General features: G+C 32.7%; 1 long non-coding RNA gene across 1 annotated transcript; it reads right to left on the bottom strand.

The window, feature by feature from the left end:
* Positions 1 to 3532: 3532 nt before the first annotated feature.
* LOC132194206 (uncharacterized) lies at positions 3533 to 8227 on the bottom strand. Its single transcript, XR_009441522.1, has 3 exons — positions 8112 to 8227; positions 4214 to 4475; positions 3533 to 3846 (listed from the first exon to the last, which is right to left on the bottom strand). It is a non-coding gene; the product is annotated as an uncharacterized LOC132194206 (long non-coding RNA).
* Positions 8228 to 8624: the final 397 nt, after the last annotated feature.

The raw sequence follows: 8624 nt of genomic DNA, 5'->3' as shown, positions 1-8624 counted from the left end.
ATCTCAAATAAAATAATTATAATCAGGCGCGTAAAAATTATCATATTTTCAGAGCATAAATTTGTTCATAATTTTATATAATGATATCCCGGCGCTGTTATTAACAAAGTTTCTAAAGATAAAATTCTTAATTTTCAGTTTTCCCATTGCACTCTTTTGGTCTTGTGGAACTTATTTATGCTCTCTACAATTGCTATTATTTGCTCAAGCTAGTTGCTTTCTTAAATTTACTAGAATTTAGTTTACTTAGAAATAAATAAATTAATTAAAAAATTTCAAAATTCAAACGGCCAGAGGTGTTGCCGATACTTCACATTTTGTATTTTTTTTCTTATTTGACTTGACTTTAGAATTTGAATAAACATAAAAAACAATAATATAGTTTCACAGTTTCACTTTTACAAATAATTTCTAAAAATTATCAGCTTGCGATTATTTTTGAACAAAATTAAAGAGATTTTTTTTCAAATCGTCATTTTGCCATCATTATAAGAAATATTGTAATCAAATTTTCCCTTTTGTCAACATTTGGGAGCTATGTGTGTATTCATTGTGGATATAACTGCTCAAACTGCTGTTATATTTTGCTTAATATTTGTGCCTACAGCAAAAACACTAAATTAATGACCAAAAAATTGTGCACGTCCTGTCGCAGTGAACATTTAGCTTTCGCTCCACTGGACAGACACACTCCTCCGCTTGCAGGCTCTGTAGTTTTATTGGATGAAAATCGATTGATTCGCACAGACATGAGGTCCAGATCCGTCAACGAATATTCTATTTATATTTATGAGAGCAACCGACCGTCCGAGCTCTACGGGGAGCCTTTACGAATCACTTTTTCACTTGTCCTCTGCAACAACGCGCTCCAAGTTTTACAACTCCAGAGACGTGTTTTGAGTAATGATCTTGAAAATTTGAGGTCTGCGTAGCAATGCCGGTGATGCGTCTTTCAAAAAATTTGAGTAAACATGGTGCTCTTTTCATAAAAGTTTTTTCGGCGTGACATGAGAAGAAGAATAATAAATAATTATCTCATAGTTCTCATGAAACAGGCACTTTTCAGGAAACGTTTATGAAATTGGAATACGGGAAAAATCTCGCTGAAATTTTCATATACTTCAATTATAATATAAAAAATTTAATGATTTTAAATTTTCACTGATAAATTTTGTGTCAAATCGCCTACTTTTCGCGATACCTTTGTCCCTTTCATTGAGAAATTTAATGCCAATTTTTACCACAAGTTCTGCATACTCATCAGAAATACAGAAAACAATGTTTTTTTTTCAAATTGCAACAAATAAATAATGAGATCGTTAATTATTTAAATTTTTAAACTAAAATTCAAAGAACAAAAAAAAAGCACGGTTTCCAAGCCTATATATGCCAAAGACTCTTTATTAATTAAGCTCTGGCATAATTGAGATTAATATTTGTTTTTCATCATGCAACCATCTTCCACATGGATAGCCTTGTGATATTTTGAGACCAAGAGCGAAAGCAATTTCAATAAAATTGCACACACGCCGCGGCTTATGCAAAACCGAATTGGCTAAATAAACTCACCACAGGCTAAATCTTCATTACGCCGGTCCGAGTCAGTGGCTTAGAAGCCCGTCCGGCTGCGGTCTGGCGAAATAATCTTTTTCAGACTGGCGAAGATTGATCATTTGATTGGAATCCAATATAGTAACTCGAGTGTAACGCGATTGAAATGGTTTATCTAATTGAATAGGGAACGTTTTCTGCGCCGATCGATTTCCTCTCGGGAAACACTGCTCGCGCGAATGCCACACGCGCTTTATACGGAAGCGATTTATTTTTTTATTTTTGATGAGTCCGCAGCCTCTTTCTGCTACTTTTTAATGAAGCGCTCTTGCGGCTTTTCTTCCACACCCTCTGTGGGGAAAAAATCAAGAGGGTTGGAAGTTATGTTCTCTCTGAGATTGAGGCAGATGGACCAACATACGATTTTTCTGCAATGTTCATTCAGGCACAACTTTTCATTCACCCCTCACCAACTTTGCCAATATTGCAGAGAGATTTTCTCAAGCCCTGCCACATCAAGTGGCAATGTTTTTCCTCTCAAAAATACAACCCAGTCATTGCTTGGACGGTGGAGAAAACACTTGTTTTATTTTTCTTTGTAAAAAAGGACAATACACATTGATCTGAAGCTTCACTGATCACGTTTCGGAGATGTGCAGTGAAGCGATCTTTCTCTTATTAAATCTTGGAATTCAGTTAATTAACTCGTGCGATATCAGAACTTGAAAATATTACTTTGCCTGTTTGTCACTTATTTGTTCATTAATTGGACTCCTGTTTTCAACTGCCTGCTATAAATTTCCTTTTAAGCAGCTCTATACAAAGCTAACAAAAAAGGCTCCAGCTTTGTAGATGGAAAATTCAGTTACAAGAAATTCTAGTGCGCTCCAAAAAGCAAACATTATATAACATTTATAAATGAGATTTTTTTTAAGCTGTTAAGAAAAATTAGCTCAACATGAAAATATTTGCTTTGTTTATTAATGCGGTCTGTGCAAACAAGCTAATTATGGTCTTGGCCACCGACCAGAGATGGAAATAAATGTCTTGAGAATTCATTTTAACTTTCTTTTCTTCAAAAACAAGTTTTTTTTTATTAATATTGATTAATATTATTGCTACGAGGAATGAAGTGAAAATTGTTTTATGAAAAAGAATTAATTTGTATTTCGTGCAATTTATTTTAGTGTTTCGTCCTATCTCGCTAGAAATTAAACCAGGCTTCATCTCATGTGTGGTTTTTGTGGTTTAATAATTTTCCCTCGTCCCTTGTCATTCTTCCGACTATGGGAATGACGCATTGCAAGTGGTGACCTAAGCACACGGAGGGCTTGATTTATAATATCCCTCTGAAAAAACCATCCGCTCTGTCTTTTCAAACTTTTCCCTCAAGAGATACTTTTTGTTGCATGTTAAGTATGTACATGCTCATTTGGCGGAGTTGTTATTAAAGATAACTTTTTTCCACTCCCCTTTTCTCCCCCGTCTCATTATTTGACCCCTTTTCTTTTACGCAAGCTTGCTTTTGTACTAAACATTAATTTTATCTCTTTTTGCTCAGCAACAGGATGATTTCTTGCTTACTTATAAACAAGAATGAACAAAATATTCTGAAATGTGGTGACTGCAAAATAAAATACAATTTAAATTTTGTATCGCAGTAAATTATAGCCGAATCTTTTCTAGAATTATTATTCAACACTTACTTTTTTACATGGCAAAACACCGGTAGGCTACAATCAATTTCTCATCCAGTCAAATATGTAATTATGATAATTTTTTGTATTTTTAACACTAATTGGATGAATCTGCGGGCCTGAAATAATAGAAGGCGGAATGTTTTGTCTGAAAAAAATGTTGTTTCTCCTCATTTTCTTTTATCGCGCAGGAATATTCATGATCTATTTAGCGTTAAAACTTACTATTAAAAATTGAAACCAAAATTTCACAGGTGTATTGCTACAGAAAATAAATCAGAAAGTATGAAATATTCAGTTCTATTTTTTTCCATTTTACACCTTAATAAAACTTCGAAGCACAAAAAGAACTTGATTTTTCATAGCAAGAAAAGTTGTAGATATTATTATGTTAGACCTCTGTAAAAAAAAAAAAAACTGGAAAAAGAACCAAACAGGAAAGTCCTTCTCTACATCTGATATATTAATCAAGATGTTTCTCAAAGTATTCAATCTCATCCACTTCACCTTTGTCGGGCTGTATTCCGCTCAGCTCAACTTGTCCCTGGAGATTCTTGTAAATCCGCAGATGTAAAAAGCTCCCATCGCCCGTGGAAACCTTGAGAAGAAGAAAAAAATTTTGTCTTCTGACGATCAAAGAAATTGCCAAGGTATACACAAATAAATATTAGGTGGACAAAATACAAATTTCTTTGAATAATTGTTTTTTTTTCGTAGAGATTTCCTAGGACTTAAATTGAAGGAGTAATATACCCAAAGTTTGCTAGGTCTTTTCTGAATGGATTATTTATTTTAGTTAAATAGTCATTTTAATGCATTTTTGCTATCATTATTTTGCGTGTTATGTCCCAAAAACATGGTAGTGGTCAAATCCACTATATGCAAATCATAATCTTATAAACTAATTTAATTGTAAGAAAACCACACTGGAAACTTTAGTAATCAAATTAATCAACTCAACTCACCTTAACAAAGTAGTTGGTCCCAGCCACAGTCTGCGGTCGGTACGTGATCGCTTTGAATTCGTCGAAGTGCTTGTTTGCAATTTGCTCGACGCGCGCTTTCACCTGATCGCACACATTCTGCACGTCGTCCGTCGCCTCCCTGGCAGGCGCGGTTCCACCACACAGCAGGCGAGGCATTATTTTTCCACCGAAAGGTTTCAAAGGGCTGAAAGTGGGATGCTTTGTTTGCGAAATTTTCTTCGTACCACGAAGTAGAAGGTGTCTGCAAAAACAAAAGACAGCGAGAAGGTGTCAAGAGGTGCACTTGTTATTTATTAGACAGGCGCGACGCCAAAATTCACGACCTACCAAGTTTAGGCAGCAAAACTTCGCATTTTTAATTAAATAATGATTTATAGTAAACAATAATTAATTATACTCTTGAATAAATCTCTATTAAAAAAATTATTAAAAACTGTTTTTAACATGTATTATAATTAAACCATTAGTTCCATTCATTCTATTGCATGCTGAAGTTGAAAGTTTATTGTGGCAGAAATAATTTATAATTTTAAAATAATTTGAATAACAAATTTAAAAAAAAACAAAAGTAACAAAAAAATAACAATAAGAATTATAAGGGCACAGGCCAATAAGACACTTTGTCTTGGCTTGACAAAAAAACTAAACGCTTGAATTGTTATACAAGCAATGAGGATTTTTGTACAGATCTGTTGATATTCAATTATTATTATCATTATTTTTAAAATGTAATACAGAACAATTTGAAATTTTGTATTTTAAAGGATTTTCATGGTTAGTTGTTCCTACAAGAGATTTTTTTATTTATATCCAAAAAGTATCCTTCTAATGGCACAATATTTCAATATTAATTCATTATTTTATAAAAAAAAGAATTAACAATTTGGTATAACAAAAATTAGCAAATTTCAAAAAGAATTTATTATATTATAATTAAATTTAACTTTGAAAATTCTTTTTACTCCAATAAAAAAAAAAATGATTTAATGCTCCAGGAGTGCTCGAGGCTCAAAAGCCGAAATGGAGTTTGATATGAAAAGTTGCAGAAGGGACAGCAAGGATGAGAAACCGCTGGATTATTCATTTGCTTCATTGGTTGGTTCAGGGGTATGGAGATGAAGCAATGTTTTCAAAATGAGAAGGACAGGATGAGGTTTGAAGAGAGATGAATCAGATGAATAATGTTTTCTGGTTGAGAAGCAGATCCCGCGTCATCATCTCTGACACGAGAGAGAATTCGAGCAATGTACGCCCCTTTCTTTCGCAAATGATTCATGCGATGGCATTTTCCGCGCTTGTCATTTTTGCATTACCATGAGAGAGCGGAAAGCTGCTGATATGTATAAGGGAGAGAAGAGTTATGCCCGGGCTAAGGCGAATTTTATTACACGGCGACGTGCAAGAACGAGAAAGTGCGCGAGGAATAATATAAAAATCAACTCTGACGACTTTTCGCCTTTCTAAAAGTGGAGTGCTTTTTCATTATTTTTGCTGACTTGGAATCAGATAAAAAGAAATTTGTTGATAGTTTGGCAATCGCGAAAACTTTTCAATTTGTGCTATTTGCTTTGAGATTGATTAAAACTTTGGGCTTTGCGTAATTTTGTTTTGAAAGTAAAATAGAACTTGTTTGATTTGCGTTTCAACTTATACAGAGTAATACAGATATTTTAATAACTTAAGTGAGTGAATTTGAATGAATTAGTTACAAGGAAATGAAGCGATCGGGCTTTTCCTCGTTGCAGAAAATTGTTTGTATTAAAAAACAAATGGTTTTTGAATAAAAAAAATTTCTGCAACGAGGAAAAGCCCGATCGCTTCATTTCCATGATCATCTCCTTCAAACAAATTAGTTACAAGTTTAAATTTATTGAATTTCATCACATGAAAAATACCCTTTTATCGTGTTTATTCATGCTTCTGTATAATCAATGTTACAATTTTCTATTGATGTTTTTTCATAATTGTTTAGCAATGTATTAAATGGTAATTAATCAATCAATTATTGTCATTTGCAGTTTATATCTATGAATCTATGGGATAGAAAAATGCTAATGTTCAGCATTGAAAAGAAAATTTCATAAAATTATGCATTATGCGAATTGCGAGTTGTTTTGTAGTAGAAGTTTATTCATGGTGATTTAAATTTAAATTCAAATCACTATATGGGAGTTCTGTTCAATTTAAAGTTTGAGACTGGAATTAATCGGAATTAATTAATTTTATACTGATAAAAATGTACCCCCTTCCCCCAGCCTGTAAAATCTGCCTGGCCAACGAGTAAAATCTTTTTGCAAAGAACAAAGGCGCATTTTTGATTACACGGAAATGAATCGTCTTCACCTTTAGATCACCTGTGTTTTCAGCCGATACACCATTCTTAAACTTTTATCGAAGCAGCTAATTCTTGGTTGTTCCATATCCTAATGACAAAATAATCAGCAACATAGCTTTTGTCAAATATGGTCGATTCAAATGATCAAAATTAGTTTTAATAATATTAAATTTAATTTTTTTTTACAATCTAAATTTGGTCATGTTTGAGATTTGGCAGCTCAAAAGCACTTTCAATAAAGCCATAGGTGGTGAAGCGAAATGGTTGAACTTGTGTATATGTTATTTTATAATCTGCTTGCCATGCGCAGCAGTGTTATTGGGAGCTCGGATTTCAGCAGTACATGTCCCTTGCCCTTTCAATCTCGGGCCATGTAACAGAGAATAGAAAAAAAGTTTGAGGCAAGTCCATATGAATGTGTTTGCTGAAGGGTGCTGTGAATATATGTAGCTGCAGGAGAAATTGGACGAATATTTTTGCTGTTGAAAAGATGAAAAATCGATGGAAAAGCACGCGTCGGGTGGCTCAAAATCACTCAAGGGCTTTTGTTAGCGTTTATTCATTATTTGTTTTCAACATTCATAACAAAAGTTTACTCAATTGTAAATAAAAAAAAACTTTATAATGCAAATAATTACTTTTACGGTTGTAGGCAAACTTTTTTGCAAAAATGTAGCCATCTAATTTTTAGTCTCTCTGTAACAAAATTTTCAAAGAAGTAGAAAAATAAATATGTAGCTTTAATTGTAAATCGAGCAGCTGTCATTTAACAACTGTATTCACTCCTAATCAAATTTTAATCATTATTGAAGTTACAAAGCCTCATCAGAAGATTTTTTAAATGAACCGTTCATTTTTTTTTAATGCTGTATTTTATACTTGTAAAAGAAAGCAACTTGTTGGTTTCAAGTGGTTTCAAGATTAAAATATGTTGACCACATTTTCCTCTCGGTGCGCCGCTCAAAAGATCACTAAATTCAAGTTTAGTTCTTGAAAAAAAAACACTCCTAAACTAAAAATCATATTATTTAATTAAATATATATTTAATTAATTGCATAATATATTCCTAGTTTATTTCCTGATTTTGTGTTCAGGGGAATAAATTTAATTTATAAGAATATATAATTTCTTCCCAGTGCAACTATTTGAGCAGTTTAATATAAATTTTAATATATTTGCAAAATTATTGTGAAATTTGTTTACGCGATGAAGCAAATTTCTTTAATATATTCTTGAAATTATTTTCATTTATTTAAATTTGAGAAAAAGTCAATTTTGCCTTAAAAATTAATGAAAGTTCAAAATATTATAATAATAAGAAATGCAATATAAACTTAGCACTTTTTTTATTAATTATAGTAGTTTGATACCACTCCAACTCCAATGGATTTTAACTTTGATTATTTGTTTACAATGAAATTAATAAGAAAAAGCTAGAATTATGAAAATTATATAAATTATAATAAGCCATTATTTTTAAGTTCCAATCAGTTTCAATTAGCACAATTACATTAACAGTTAATTTAATTCACAAAACTCACCACATGCAATCAGTGAAGTACGCGCGGTCGCAACCTTTTCTTGCAATTGAAGTCACGAGGAGTTGCATATGAGTATTTAGCATCTCACAACAAACTCGAGTCAGCTGACGATGACATCTGCTTTACGAAACAGCATTCCTTTGGTTCCGAGGTTTCCACTGAGCGGCGCTGCGAGCTCAAGAGCAAACTAGAGAATACAGCGCGTAAAAACTGTTCAGTCGGCAAGATACGTGAAATTGTTTTATTATAATGGAAATAGCAGCATTATTGGAAGTCTCGTCTGCGTCTCTTGCACTCCAATGGCATAGCACAAAGCTAAGCTATCAATAATTGTGTTGTGTCTGTGTCAAATGTCAATAGCACGCGCAGGCCTAAAGGGACCTAATATTTCTTATTGTGTCATCTGACGAATTTTTCATTATAATGGAAATATAAACATAAAGATAGACTTAGGGGCTTTTTACTATTATTGCAAAAGTTTATGATATTTTTACTGTTAAAAGTTAAAAGCAG

This window comes from Neocloeon triangulifer, unplaced genomic scaffold (genome assembly GCF_031216515.1).
Source record: "Neocloeon triangulifer isolate White Clay Creek 2 clone unplaced genomic scaffold, ASM3121651v1 ptg000006l, whole genome shotgun sequence".
Lineage (NCBI taxonomy): Eukaryota > Metazoa > Arthropoda > Insecta > Ephemeroptera > Baetidae > Neocloeon > Neocloeon triangulifer.
The sequence above is the reverse complement of the archived record's forward strand: the minus strand, read 5'-3'. Positions and strand labels throughout refer to the sequence as shown.